Raw genomic sequence first — 14,637 nt, forward strand, 5'->3', positions numbered from 1 at the left:
TAGAGATCAGTGCAGCTTTCACTTTCCCAGGACCAGAGAGGGAGGAGGCCAATTATCTTCAGGTGTGCTGCTCCAGGTGCTGCTAATTAGCCTGCATCAGCACAGGGCAGGTCAGTATTTAAGCATCTGCCTGCAGGAGCACAGGTATTTTGCACTGAGCTCGCTTCCAGCCCTTTGTTGCCTTGACCCTTGGTTTTCTGCTGTGTCCTGTTTCCAGAACCTGCTCCTGTTCCAGAGCCCTGTGCACCCTGCCTTGCAGCCCTGCTACTCTGCCTTCACACCCCTGCCTTTTGCCCTGCACCTCTGTGCTTCCTATACTGCAGCCCTGCTCACCTGCTTGCAGTCATATATTCCCTGTCTACAGCCCCTTGCTCTCTAACAATAATTATCTTGTTCCCTACCTGCAGTTACCTGTTCTGTGGCCATTGTCCAAGCTATCTGTCTTCTGTCCTGCTTCAGAGCTAGTTTCCTTGTTCACAGTCTTCAGTCCTGCCCTTGTTAGCCCTCTTCAGAGCTACAGTTTCCTTGTTATCAGTCTTCAGTCCTGCCCTTGTTATCTCACTTCAGAGCTACAGTTCCCTTGTTAACAGTCATCAGTCCTGCCCTTGCTATCCCACTTTAGAGATACAGATTCCTTGTTTTATCTCTGCAGTCCTACTGTTCTTATTCCAGTCCAGAGTTACTTTTCTGTGTTACCAGTCTGCAGTTTCCTGGCTCCTTACCCCTGCACTAAGATTCTAGTTTTCTTGCTTTTCTTCTTTCCTCTGGTTTTCTGTCAAGTACCTTGCTCTGTTTGACTTCCCTTTTCCTCTGGATATTTCTGTTTCATTTCTTGCCTTCACTTGTGCCTTGTATAATTCCTTTGTTCAGTGTTTGGCTGCTGGGTTTCCATCAGGCAATCTCTGCCCCCTTTCATTTGTCACGTTTCAGTATTGTACCTTGTGTCATTGTTAACAATGTGCTGGTTCCTCTTTCAGGAGGCAGTCATTGTTCAGTTCCTGCTGGACCCGTACAGGCTTCAGTCTTGTGAATACTGTTACCTTGTTCGTGCCTTAGGGTCCAGACACAGAACCCCACTGCAGTTGCTCCTTTCCATGATCATTCAGAGTGGGGCCCTTTAAAAGTAACCTGCTCAGAAAGCTGGAGATTCCCTGGTTCTGTGGGAAACTCTTCCCCCCCATTCTGTATACACCCCAAAAGGGAACCTAACATATTTGTTTTACTTGTACTCCCTGCCCCTTTCTGTTCACTGCCTCTGCCTCTGTTGCCTATCCTTTCTTTTCTGCACGAATACTTGTACTCCTGCTTCTTGTATACTTTTTTCCCTTTGGCTTTGTGGGCATGTCTCTAAGAGCAAGCCCTTGTGACACTTTTCCTCTGGTAGAACAATGCGTTCATTGAATTAAAATAGATATTCTCTCTTTGTAGGTATGAGGAAGTAAGCCCCTTTGTTATTTGCAAAAGGTAGGCATGTTAGCAATGATGCGCGTAGCAATGTTTTTTTTTTTTTACATTTTGCGAGCTTTAGTTTATTAAGAGAACTGGTCACTAACACTATAGCTAGGCCAGTAAACATGAACATAACCCCTGTGACCATGACACATGAAATGACACCAGAATAATTCCCTATAGTGAGCACACCGATTAACATATTGGAAAGGAGTGTGCTAGATGACACAAGGCAATTCAGCAAGTATATGGATGATTCTGACCATGTCACCAACAACCTGTGGTATACACATACGAGCAAAGTGGGTAGTGATGTCTGATGAGAGCTGTTTTGTGTGTTCCCTCATCCCCTTTGCCATACATGTCTCCAGAATGTTCATAGCAACAGTCGTATCCATAAAGACAGCACAATGCCTAACACATTGTGTACTATGTATGACCCGAGGACAATTTCAAGGTCAGACAGCGTCCACAGTGTGGGTAACAAAAGCAAATTCCCCAACGGAGGATAATTTTATGAAGCAAAAAAGCATGATGATAAGTACAAAAACACAACACAAGGTGATGAACTACATACCAGTAGAGATGAGTGGGGGAGGGATAAAAATAGAAGATCACAAACTTCTGCAGTGCAATTATGCACAAGGAGAGGAATTACCTGGGTGCTGGAATAGAATACAGTTACAGATCGAACTAAGTGTACTTACTGCCGAAGGATGGGGTGAAGGATTAATAGGGTACAAAGCATTTGCACTAGTATGACAGCCTAAATAGGTTGTACACAGAACACAAATGCCCAGTGTCTTAAGGAATTGCCTGAATGTATGAAATGTTTCGCCTGGTCAGAAGATGAGAGGGGACCAGTGCTGATTAGACCCCTGAAAGACATTACCCTATGCTTCCGAATTGAAGGCACATTAAAAGTGGGAATGAATACAGTTTGTGGGTGAATTTTTGATATAGCCGGCATGAAAGTAGTTACAGCAGTGATAATGGGCCACTATTGGGCCTGTGGTTCAAAGGCCTACTTGCAGCTCCCTCTAAATTGGGAAAGCCTGTGCTCCCTGGTGTCGAGAAGCGCACCAGCCCTAGTAGTGCCCCAGAGAGAAGTGAAGATTGGGGAATGTCCCTGGATGAACTCACACATATGAAATAAAAGGTCCTTATCCCTTAAATGCGCCAAAGGGGAAACTATGTCTCAGAAAAATGGTAGTGTCGGATGACGATATAACAGATGACAAGAATTGTTCTGAAAAACCGAGGTATTCTTTGCATCCTTCTTTACTCCCGGATTGCAGGGCCATTCTAATGCCAAATGGTTGCAAATAAACCAATGGGAGCTTTTGGCAGACAATAAATACATCTGTGTAAGGCTTTAATGCATAAGTAAACAGTTGAGAGCATTTAGGCTCGTTACCCTCCAAAACAGAAACGTCCTCGAGCTGATAATAGCTATGGAGGGTGACGTGTGTGCAAAAAAAAATTGTCCCATCTTGCTGCACGTACCACCTGCTCACAATGAGGAAATAGCCACATTGACAGAATTGCACAGAGAAATGGTGGAAGATGTAGATGACATTGCGGATGATGACTGCTTTACCTACCTGTTCTCATTTTGTTCAAAAGTGGCACTAGCCACAGTTTGAAAGACCTTATATTCTAGAAGTGGTCACTCCACCTGCAATCAAAGTTGAAGATCGACACACAAGGATATACTTCCACAACGTCAAACTGTATCAAGGTGAGACCCCCCTGCCCACAAATACTGACTGCGAAGGTAAAGAAGAATTTTGGCGACCCAAGGCATGAGCAATGATCAGAGCCAATTAGCAGCAGGAGTAACAGCAAGAATAAGAGGAACATAACTAAAGTTCAACCTGGTTGGTTAACACATTAAAAAAACTAGTGGCCTACTAGTACTCATACTACTAGCTTTCTGTACCTTGGGAGCAGCAATAAGCCAATGTAAAAATACTTGCCAAAAAGAAAGAAGGAATGAAAATAGTGATAAATCTGGATGCTCACTTGCATGAGTATATACAAATGGATAGTTTTCTCAGTAGCCAAGCAGTAGAACGTCCTATAGCCCCGCTAAGGTCAAAGTTTAAATATGCTTCAAATCCCCATAATTACCAGAGCACTGGGTAAACTGTGACATCATTGGGGAATATAACTGCATGCCATGGAGTATTGACAAAGATGTAAGATGTGGATGATGCCTCAGAGGGTGAGTAAAATATGGGTACCCAAAGAAACCTATCTGGGGGAGAGCAGAAGGAGAAGGAAGAGTGTGTTTGATAACTCAAGCAGAGGGGGACATGTTTGGAGGCAGATAAACACATCATCCATAGCTTCTGCCCTGCCCCTGGCCCAATACCACACAGGTGAGAAATGGAACTCACTGAGGCAACCGCACCACCCTTATCCCAGGCAATTACAACAGGAAATAGAGGCAATCTAAGCTGAAAATGGCAAAAGCAGTCAAGCTAACATTGTTACAATAACAAGCACATGCATTAGACATGAAGCAAACCTGCACGCCACATTAAGAACATACACAGTAGGTAATATATGTATTTATACAAGAAGAATATTCACATAACATCCATAAGACATGAAGAACACTAACAATACCAATATATAAGTTGAATGCAACATGAACGCCAAGTCTATTGCTCACTAACACAGAAACCAGAGTCTAAGTGGGGAGCCATCTTCTTAAAAATGGAAGCCACAACATGCTTTTAAATAAGCAAAGGCCTCAAGATTTTGAGAGAACTAAACACAGTGAATCCACAGAAATACATGAATCCACAGAAATACAGAGCTGTGCAGAGCTCATACAGTAGCTGACAATTAGTATCAAGGTTAAAATATAATAAGTGAGGATGGGAACAGCAAAGCAGAGGCACAAGATAGCTGTTCCCAAGATGCAATCAGGAAACTCCAAGATTAATTCAATCTTTATAAGAATACAACCAGTCTTTGTGAACCAAGTGCAGTTAAACAGGGATCCAAAAGACGCCATGAAGAATAACTCAAGAGTGTCCCTGGTATAAACACAAAACACAATACACATGTAAATATTAGCTAAAATCTCAACAAATAGAAGATATTTCCATTTTATACATGGTCCTCTAACACATAACTTATAATTTTAGAACACTGATTATTCATTCGAAGTCAGGATAAGATAGGATACATGCTCTACTCCCTAAAAGCACACACAGAACAAGCTGCCCTACAAAGTCAAGTACAAAGAGATTGCCCGGTCTCATGGCCAGAGACTGAGTGATGGTAACTTCTTTAATTGAACAAAGGACAGTCCATGGGCCTCTCTCCCCCTACATGCCATCTGGCTCATATCTTGACGAGCTGTCAAGTGTCCAAGATTGGTTAGCAAAGAGCCAACCTATCAAAACCCGTAGTGGTATGCCACCCACCAAAGTGTGGGCCCACTGATTACTTTCCGCCGAGATGATTTATTTTTACTTTTATCAATACAGGAGCGGTTCCAGGTGGAGCCATCCAATATGTCTAACCCAATCAAATGTGGAACCCCTATATGATCTACATGTAGCAATACCTACTAACCAATACCCGATCCCCGTAGGTTTTGTAACGGAGATTATGTTATGGCATCATAGATGATGTGTTTGTAGTACTGAAATGACTTTTTTGTAATTGCACTCCGAGAGCTGTGGGATTTTAATGCTTCTATGCCATCCCTGCTTCATTTGGATGATAATGAAGCTGGATTTTGCCTTGCACTTTGTTTACTCTGTCATTGAGTCTTTTTCGGATTGACTCCAGCTCCTCTAGTTTTTTTGGGACTTTTGAGACTGCCTTAACACCATTATGCTAACTTCTTTGATTTGGAAGATTTCTGACAAGATTATTTTCCCCAAAATGTCCCTCACGAAAGTCCTAAGTGTCCGATTCTAAACTAAATCACATGAGGCCTGAGCTCTTGTAAAATATCCATAATATGGCATTCACTGAAAATGTATGCAACAAAAATGTAGTCATTGAAAATGTTGTGATAAAAATACCTTTGCAGCGGAAAAGGTGCCTAGCAAAATGTAGTAATAAATGTAGCTGGAAAGTAGCCAAAAATGTACTGCGGCTATGGTAATAGTTAGGGTTAAGAAGGATTTAGTGGGCTTGTGATTGCCTGGTTCAGGATTTGGTTAGGGTTTGGTTTAAGGATAGGGTTTAGATTAAAGAAGTTTGGTTTTGGTTAGTCGTTTGGGTAGATTAAGTGGCAGGGTTAATCTTAGTGTAGGGGTTATTGTGAGTCTAGGGCTAATAGTGTAATTGTTTGGGTAAGTGTTAATGAGGAGGTCGGAGAGGGCTGGTGATGTTCTGATAAGAGTTGCAGGTAGGATAAGGCTAGTATTAGAGCAAGGGTTTGGATTAAGGCATGGGCAATGCACTTTGTGGAAAGCTGGTGATGGGGTTGGAGATAGGTTCACTGTTCATTTTCTATTTATTTTGTATTGAGTAACATGCAGATGCAATCCTTTAGCAAGCTGAAGGCTTAGTGTTGTGTAAGAGTTCAGGGTGGAATTTGTTTTCTAATGTGTGTTAGTGGAAGGTCTAGGGATGGAGTTAGGGTTATTGTTGTGGGTTTATTTAGAGGTTTGGGTTATATTTAGGGTTACAGACTTGTACTTTTGCACATTTAAATATAGCATTGGTAGCGCCTTTATTACTGGCAAGATGTGTACACTTTGGGTTGCTTAGATGGAATGACTGCATATTTGAAAGCAACTTTTTGCTAACTACATTTTCGTTGGGGAGTTTTTACATAGAACCATTAATACATATATTCCCTCTTCCAGAGCGGAGGTTAATCAACAGCTCATATAAACATATAGGAAATGATGTTCTACAGGATTTTGTATATAATGTTATGCTTTCACATTTACCATTGGCAAGTACATATCAGCCTCAGCTGTTCTCATTGGGTCTATTCATGGATTCAGCTCTATCTTCTTTTGAATGTGTGTGAATTCTTGTTCTGCATGAAAACTTATGTATGGGTGACTGCCTACACTGATACCTTTTCCTCAGATAGTGAAATCAGACAATGCACCTTTCCTTTATTTCTCAGAATCTAGGAACTTGACAGGTTATGTGTGTTTCTTTCTAAAAATATTGTGTTGTGAGCTAATTGGTTAGAGTACTAGTGAGCAACTCAGCCACAAAACGTCTCACATCAGATGCATTTTATTCAGCAACTTTTTTTTAGGAAGCCCGAAAAATCAGAAAATGTTCTCAAGGCACATATTTCAAGATATTCACATTTAATCAATAATGTCTCCATAATGTTGAATGCTTCTCCAGACTACAAATTCAGTTTCACTATTTATCACTCAAGTTCCTCCGAATATTTATGGACCACATTTAGCATATAATCAACTTGGGTAATTGATGTTTGCACCTCACCCAGATTGTGTAGCACACTCATGATTGGTTTGGAGAAGAAATTGAACTTTGTAGTCATCACGTCATAATTTCGTAGTAACCAGGAGGACATTAGTTGGGTCCAATTAGTTATTTGAAATTTGGACTTTCAAGACCTTACATCTATTGCAGCCTGGTAACTTATTTATCTTTATTTCACAGCAAGTTTTAGCCGAATCCTTTAGCTACTTGACCTCATTCAGCTCCTTTAGTCAAGCATCTTGAGACAGAGAATCTTCTCACAGATTGACTATGGGCCAACCAGCACTCCATAACCAAACAATTCTCCATAATACAGACAGCTTGACATTGGATTCCAGTTTTGACTTATGTTCTCCAACTGTTTGTGCTACAAAGAGGAACCCTGCACCATATACCCACTATGGTAGTTACCAAGTCCGTATGCACTGTCCCACAGAAAACCTGAATTTGTGGGCTTTGATTGGCTGGAAATACTAAAAAAGACTCAACAAATCACCCAAGGGGGCTTTGATTGGCTAGACAAACTCAAAGAATAAACCGGATATTCATCACAAGCTCCATGGCTCCCGGCTGGATAGCACATAATTTGGAGAGATCTTAAAAGTATCCACCAATGCATCTGTATATTTTGGCACTGCTAAAAATGTGTCCCGTTCTTTTGGCAGGGACAAATCTTTACTAAAAGATGAATCTGTTATCACTGGTCCTTTTTTGGGGAGTTCATCCTGGCCCAGTATTTAGTTGCATCATCTTCTTTAAGTGCACCTACCAGTCCACTCTCTAGCACAGCTCCTTCCCCCAGGATCTATGTAATTTTCCATGGACTTTAGGTGAGAATCTAAAACTAAGTTAGCGATAGGTGTGTGTACCTCTTTGTCAATGATAATTTATTTAAGTCTGGCTCGATGCAGTAATCAGTGTCAGATCACCTTGAATCTCGGCTAGAATCCCTCTCACGGAGTATGCAGATGATAACACAGGCAAAGCATTATACAACCTATTTCTCCTTTATCTCCCTGTATCACTGAGTGTTCCTCTTCCAATATAAGCTAAGCCCAAAAAGGGTAAACCAGCAGTTGGAGAACTGTAGTCTCCACTTGACCCACATCTCCATTCCCTCCATACCCCTTCCTCAGAAATGTAATGTGTTGTTTACCTCTGAGATAGTGGTAGCTCCAAGTATTATCTTGCACTGTGGGAGCGAGATAGCTGGTATCTTGCACAGTCATTTGCCTTCTGTACAGATTTCTGCTGCAGATCCTCCATGGGATTACCTCTGCTTTGCTTCGGGGTGGGCGAATCTGCCTACTCCGCACACCATCTTGAGATTCTCCTTACAGTTTCTGCAAACTAATCTCTGCACCTGACAACCCTTGGCTGTCCATTTCACTACCTTCTCTGTCACAAAATGTTCTCCAGTTTAAGGAGTCCACCCTTCCATTTTTGTTGCTGGAGCTTACAGGAAAATGCACGGTTTAGCGCCATGATATTTTCGGGTGAGCGTGTGCTGTACAAATTGTCTTAACATAATATACACTCCTCAGGCTTGCTGACCACTCCCAACACGTATCCACTATGATGGGGTGCAGAAAGTTACACTAGCAGGATCAGAAATGGAGGATTAAAAACCATTCAGGTTAGTAATCTGTTTTTTTTGCTGGAGCCAACCGCAATTCCACAAGCTAGGATCCAGCTGAAGTGAAAAGAAAATCTGTCATAGTGCTGATATCTTTCCATTATGTCGATGTCTCAGTGCCACCATTATTGCAGGAGTGAAGAGAAGTTTGGCTTGATCATCTCACACAGCTGCAATCTTATCCCCCCTGACACTCAGCATTCAGAATGTCATTGTCCATGTGTTGGATGTTGCCTGTCTTCATATGTTGCTTAACCTTGACCAAATGTGTTATTGGATCTTCATTGACACATTGAGAAACACATGGGCTTTGTAGGCAAGGTGTTCCAGTGAATCTCCTTTTACCTCGCCAAAAATAAAGAAAGAGTCATATGTAAAGGTGCCCTGTTTGATCTATTCCCCAGGTCCTGTGCATAGTCCCAGGGACAACGAATTAGAGTGCCCACCCACTGTACCCGCTTGTACCTTATGTGTTGACTGGGATGGCGTAGCTAGACATTATCGCCAAGGCGCGTGGGGTAGTTGGGACAGGCTGTACACTATGAGCCCCGGCAGCCCAGGCGCCATGTCCGTCATACATGTCATGTCCCTTATGACGTTGGCGCGTACTGCAACATACAGCCAATCCAATCACGGCACGTGCCGAGAAGGATTGGCAAAACATTAAAACGCTAGTAATCTCAGCATTCAATTCTCCAAAATGGATGTCCACCTGTGAGCAGCCTGCATTGTGACTCTTATCCAATCTCTTGGTTCTTGCTGGCAATTTGGACTCCAGGCTATTCTTACACAGACTTGGTTACTTGAATATTCATGTTGGTGTTGGTTCCATGGCCCCTGAATTTCCTGTTTTTCTGTGGATTTTGGGCTTTTTCCCTGGATTGCTTCTGGTACATGGATGAACGGATTTGTTGATTCTGGTTACTATACCTTGTTCCCCTGGATTCCTCTAGCTGTGGGGCCTCATTCCATTCAGGTCAGGTTCCTGCAAACTTAGATTCTTCCTTTTGGTTTCCTGCATAACTGCTAGTCGAACTCAGTACCAGGCGGTTTTCTGACCTATGGACTGCAGTACTCTATGGTGGTTTTGGCAACTCGCGTATATCCACAACTATCAGCATAAGGGAAGACTGGGTTGAGAGGGTAAGCCATTGACGGGTATGTCCAGCTTGTGTAATTAAAGCCTTATTTTCCTTTGTAGCCTGGGAGAAGCTGTGTTTTTGTTTAACAACGTTTTTGTTGGATTCCACCTATCAAAATTGATTTTATTTTGGTTTGTAGGTGTGCGATCTGGAAGAAAGTATATCGTTCTTCTGGGAATCTGCCAACCATGAACATTTGCTCAGAAGCAATTGTTGACCACATGGCAGCACACGGTCTAGAAAAATATAATTTGACCAGCCTGCTAATGGCCCTCTCATGGTTTTGGCGTTCATTTTGCAGGCTGATAGGGATGGATGTTAGCCTTTTCCATCGGGGTGCCATCTGGAAACAGATGGGAAGACGTAAAAAGTAAACCAGGTACTTGAATAATATTTACAGTGTTATGCTACCAGTGAAGAAACATCCTGGGTCCAGTATGCCTGGCCAGCCGAGATCGCTTACAACAATGCTGTGCACAGATCAAAAAAACATACCCTATTCTATACTAGGCACAGGTTTCATCCTCGGGTCTTGCCATCGCTGCAGCACCCAGACCACCAGAACTACCTCCGCTGTTAGGACAACATTCACACGCCGAGCAATTGTGGACAGACATCCATACTAACCTAAATCAGACCAAAGCATAGTATAAGCAATATGCTGACAAACATCGTAGGGCAAGCCCGCAATACCAGATAGGAGGTTGGGTATGTTATCCACCCGCGACATCCACATGCATGGCCCCAGAAAGTTACAACCATGATACTGCAGCCCATTTTCTGTAAAATAACTCATTAATCCTGTAGCTGTAGGACTGGATCTCCCAGTCCAAGTAAAGATATGTCCGATGTTCCATGTCTCCCTTCTGAAACCAGCCCAGGCCACTGTCTCCACCAGGAAACCTCTGCCCATAATAGTGCGTTGTCACCTAGAGTACAAGGTGCAAGCTATCCTTAATTCTCAACTAAGGAAAGATGGTCAAGGGTATTATCTTATCGATTGGGTGGGAGATGGCCCAGAGGATTGGTCTTGGTAAACGGCTTGTAATGTCCATGCTTCAAGACTGGTACGGGCAATCCATAGCAACCACGGGGGGGGGGAGGGTACTGTCAGAGCTGATAATCGAGGTCGGCATTTGGCACGTGTTGTGGGGAGATCAGGGGACCAGGAACAGCCAAAATGACAACAAACACAAAGCACTGCTTCTCTGCCCTTTCCCCACACAATAATGTCATGGTCTTTGCGCACTGATAATAGGACCAGAGCACAACGGGGATCCATTCACTGCTCTGACAGCTTCTGGTTTCCTCTTGCGACTTCGGGGAACCCCTATCTTTTCTGCATAAGTGCTGTCAATGAAATTCCCTGTGGCCCCTGAATCTATCAGCAAGGTGACCCGAAGCTTCCAGTCACAAAAGCACAACAGACCAGTAAGGACAGTGTGCAGCACATAATTGGCATTGACAATGGACGGGGCTTCCATGGCTCCCAGGTTCATCTGTGTGACTTCTATGACCGCGGAGTCGAGGCATTTCCCTGGGGCCTGGACTTGGATGGGCATTCCTGCACTAAATGTTCTGTGTAACCTACACTTGAACAGGGACTGGGGCTGATGGATAAGCATCGGGTAACAGGGCAGTCTGCTCAGCTAGGCTGCGTACCTGGATTGCTAAGGTGGCATAGTCCTGTCTAGTGGCTGATAGCTGTGCTTGTAGATGGTGACGGCTTTAGCAATGTCTTCTATTGTGCAGCTGCGCCATGCCACTCAGGCACCTGACCATGGACTTGTGCTTCTGACAGGGATCACAGCTCTGAGGCGTAGGAACGGCATGAACCAACCACCCCCACTGCGGTTTTGGGACCTGCAAGACTAAGCTTACACAGGGCTCCACAACCCCAGCAGGGAAGAAGGGTTAGGGAAACAATGGTTGGCCAGGAATTGGGAACGAGGGAAACCAGGATGAGGGTTAGGAAGAGGTTATGGATAGATAGGGGGACATACGGTAGGCTTATCTTGCATACACTGCACATACATCCTGATTTGTACACATATACGTATGCGCCAATAGTAAACAAGAATAATGTATATGTCAAGGACATGGAACAAGAGCACTGTAATAATACACAATGTCCTAGGTCTGGGTATGGCTTCAGGAATGTTCCTTGTTGTCTCCTGCATATTCAGAGCCAGGCTGAGTTGTAGTAGCAGTTCAAATGCTGCAGAAGAGCTAATATTAGTGTATACGTCAACACTGCCGCAAGTGGCTTTACAAGTGCGTTCCTGCTACTTCTGGGTTAGTGGGGGTCTTAGCGTTAGTAGTCACGCGTGACTACATGTGCTAATCACATGTGGGGATCTATGAGGGGCCGCACGTGGCCTTATATCATGCAGCGTGTCTCTGGGGGCTGCACGTGGCCTTATATCATGCAGCATTTCTCTGGGGGCTGCACGTGGCTAGTTTGCATGCAGCATTAACATTAAGGTCCCCGCTGCTTGTTGCTGTGAACGTGCAACATGAGGGTCTGTCAGTGATCAGGTATGGATGTACTCCGTGAGCACCACATCTTATAAGTCATCCAGAGTAGTGTGCATGGTAAAATGCGCATGGTTGGGTGCGCGAGTTAGTGCATTTGATGCTGCTTCATTTGGGGCCCTTTGTTCATGTTATGCATGTAGCATTAATCGGCACAGCACTTACCTTTGTGGGAAGCAGCGGCTAGTGATCTGGTGGGGCTGGCCACCCTGCACGATCCTCCTGTACAACCCCCCTGCTTCCCACGGTAACAGAGAACGCAGCAGGGCTTATTTAAGTCTTGCGAGGGGCCATGATCTCAATCCTGTAGGGAGTGGCCCCTCGCATAGGTTTCCGAGGCCGGAGTTGCTTGATGCACATCTTGACAGCTTGGAGTTTTGGGCACAAGTTCTGTGTTCTTCTTTTTGCGCATGCGCGCCAACGTGCCACTCCCAACTTGGCTTGCATATAGTAGTTCTGGGGCCAGGTGCTGCTCGGATTAGTAGTTTTGAAGGTGTTTGCCCTGCTGGAAGGGCAGAGAAGCCTCAGATATGGCTTGATTGTTTTTCTTTGCAGTGCTTTTCTGTTTGTTGTCTTTTTGGCTGTTTCTGGTCCCTTGGTCTCCCCACAACATGTACCAAATATCAGCCCTCGACTCCCAGCTCTGACAAGACTTGTAAGAGGGCCACTCAGATCTTCCTGAGCATAGCCATGCTTACCCCTCAATATGTTTTGATGAAATATAGCCAAGTCACCTTGTGTTTCTAAGATTATGTTGCAGCCAGAAAGAGGGCCTCTTAAGACTAGCAAGAGTTGCCAAATGAATCAAACAGGTTGCAAGATCTGGTTATCTTTAATATAATGACATTAGGTTTCTCATTTGGTAGGAGTTGATGGCTCTGAGGTGCAGGGACGTAATTTGGGGGTCTCCAGGTGTCACACCTGTGACCCCTGAGGTCTCCGCACCTCTGGTCTCCCATGCTACCCTAAAAAATATATATATATTGGTGTTTTTAAATGGAAGCTCCTGGCTGTGTACAGCGTCAAATGACTTTTTGTTTCTGGAGTGGCTGGCTTTCTTGTCAAGGACTCTTAAAAAAACAGGGGTTTCCACAAGTGTAAAACTCTGCAGTGACCCTAAATAAGAAAGGATAGAAATAATAAATAACTTGTCTTTCTGGTATTCTATACAATAATTTTTAGACTTCTTAGACTTCTTAAACACCTCAAATTCACAATGCACACAGAAACCTTCAAAAAGTATTTAGAGTAGAATAAGCTTCCATTTGGGACTATGCATTTTGCTTTTCGCAAGTTGCAGTTATTGTTTTATTATTATTATTTTTTTATTTGCATTTAATTGTATAACAATTTTTATAAAACTGAGTCTTTTAACAGTTCATCAACAGCGTTTCTAGAGTCCTTATTCCTAACCTCATATAATGTCCCTGTTCATTCGCTTTTTCTGCCCATCCCGGTTTCTTAAGACAGGCCGATTTGCTTAAAAAATAAGACAACTGCCAGTGCCCAGCTTGTTTTCTCACCACTCATCAGGCGTGCCCACCAATCTTCTTCCTCTGAAGTGCTTACTTTTCCCAGGATTTTGATTAGGTTGGTTTCTCGAGCTCCTTGTGTTCCTCTGCATGTCAGCAGTAGATGACGAATTGACTCGACCTGTTTGGACTTGCAAAATCGGCATTCACTCGTATTAGACTCCCCTCTGATAGCCAAGATCTCATTTGTCCGTCGCAGGTTTAGTCTAATTCTCAAGAAGGTACATCCCAATTTCTTGCCTGGAAACATTTTCAAGTAGCCTTTCGCCTCATCGATTTTCATTAGGTGCATAATTAGTTAATTTGTAAAATGCTGCTTTTTCTTGCGTTTTTTTCCTGTTTCACTTTTTTAGCCACCTTAAATGGGTTCCCTATGAATGTTTCCTTTGTCAGGGCTATTTCGTCAAGGAGATTTGTACTCCCCTCCGCCCAAGTTGCTAATATTTTATTCTTTCCGCTCATCAGCTCGTTTTTGAGAATCTCGTATATGTTTGCTCTGGATTCCATGATGATTTTTCTAAAGAGCATCATAGTCTTCCTTGCCACGTTCCCCTTCAAAGATGTTAGGCATAGCTCTAGCCTGATTAGGGAGATCAGTGTTGATTGTGGGAGGCCATCACTTTCCTCCAGAATACTCCTTCTAATCTATCTCAAAGCTGGCTCGGGATTTGAGGCTTTGTTTCTGTGCCGTATGTTATGGAGGGGACCACCTTGGCCTTGAAAAAGGATATCACTGGGATCAGGGAGTATCTCCCGAACTTCCTGTCAACCACCATCGCTTGACTTGCCAGCATCTTCATTTTGGCTATAAGGGACTCTTTTGCATTGGTAGTTCGATGCTACTGTTACTTAACATAACTCCCAGGAATTTAAAGCACCTCACCTTTTCTAT

Source organism: Ambystoma mexicanum, chromosome 1p (genome assembly GCF_040938575.1).
Source record: "Ambystoma mexicanum isolate Mex_15411 chromosome 1p, UKY_AmexF1_1, whole genome shotgun sequence".
Classification (NCBI taxonomy): domain Eukaryota; kingdom Metazoa; phylum Chordata; class Amphibia; order Caudata; family Ambystomatidae; genus Ambystoma; species Ambystoma mexicanum.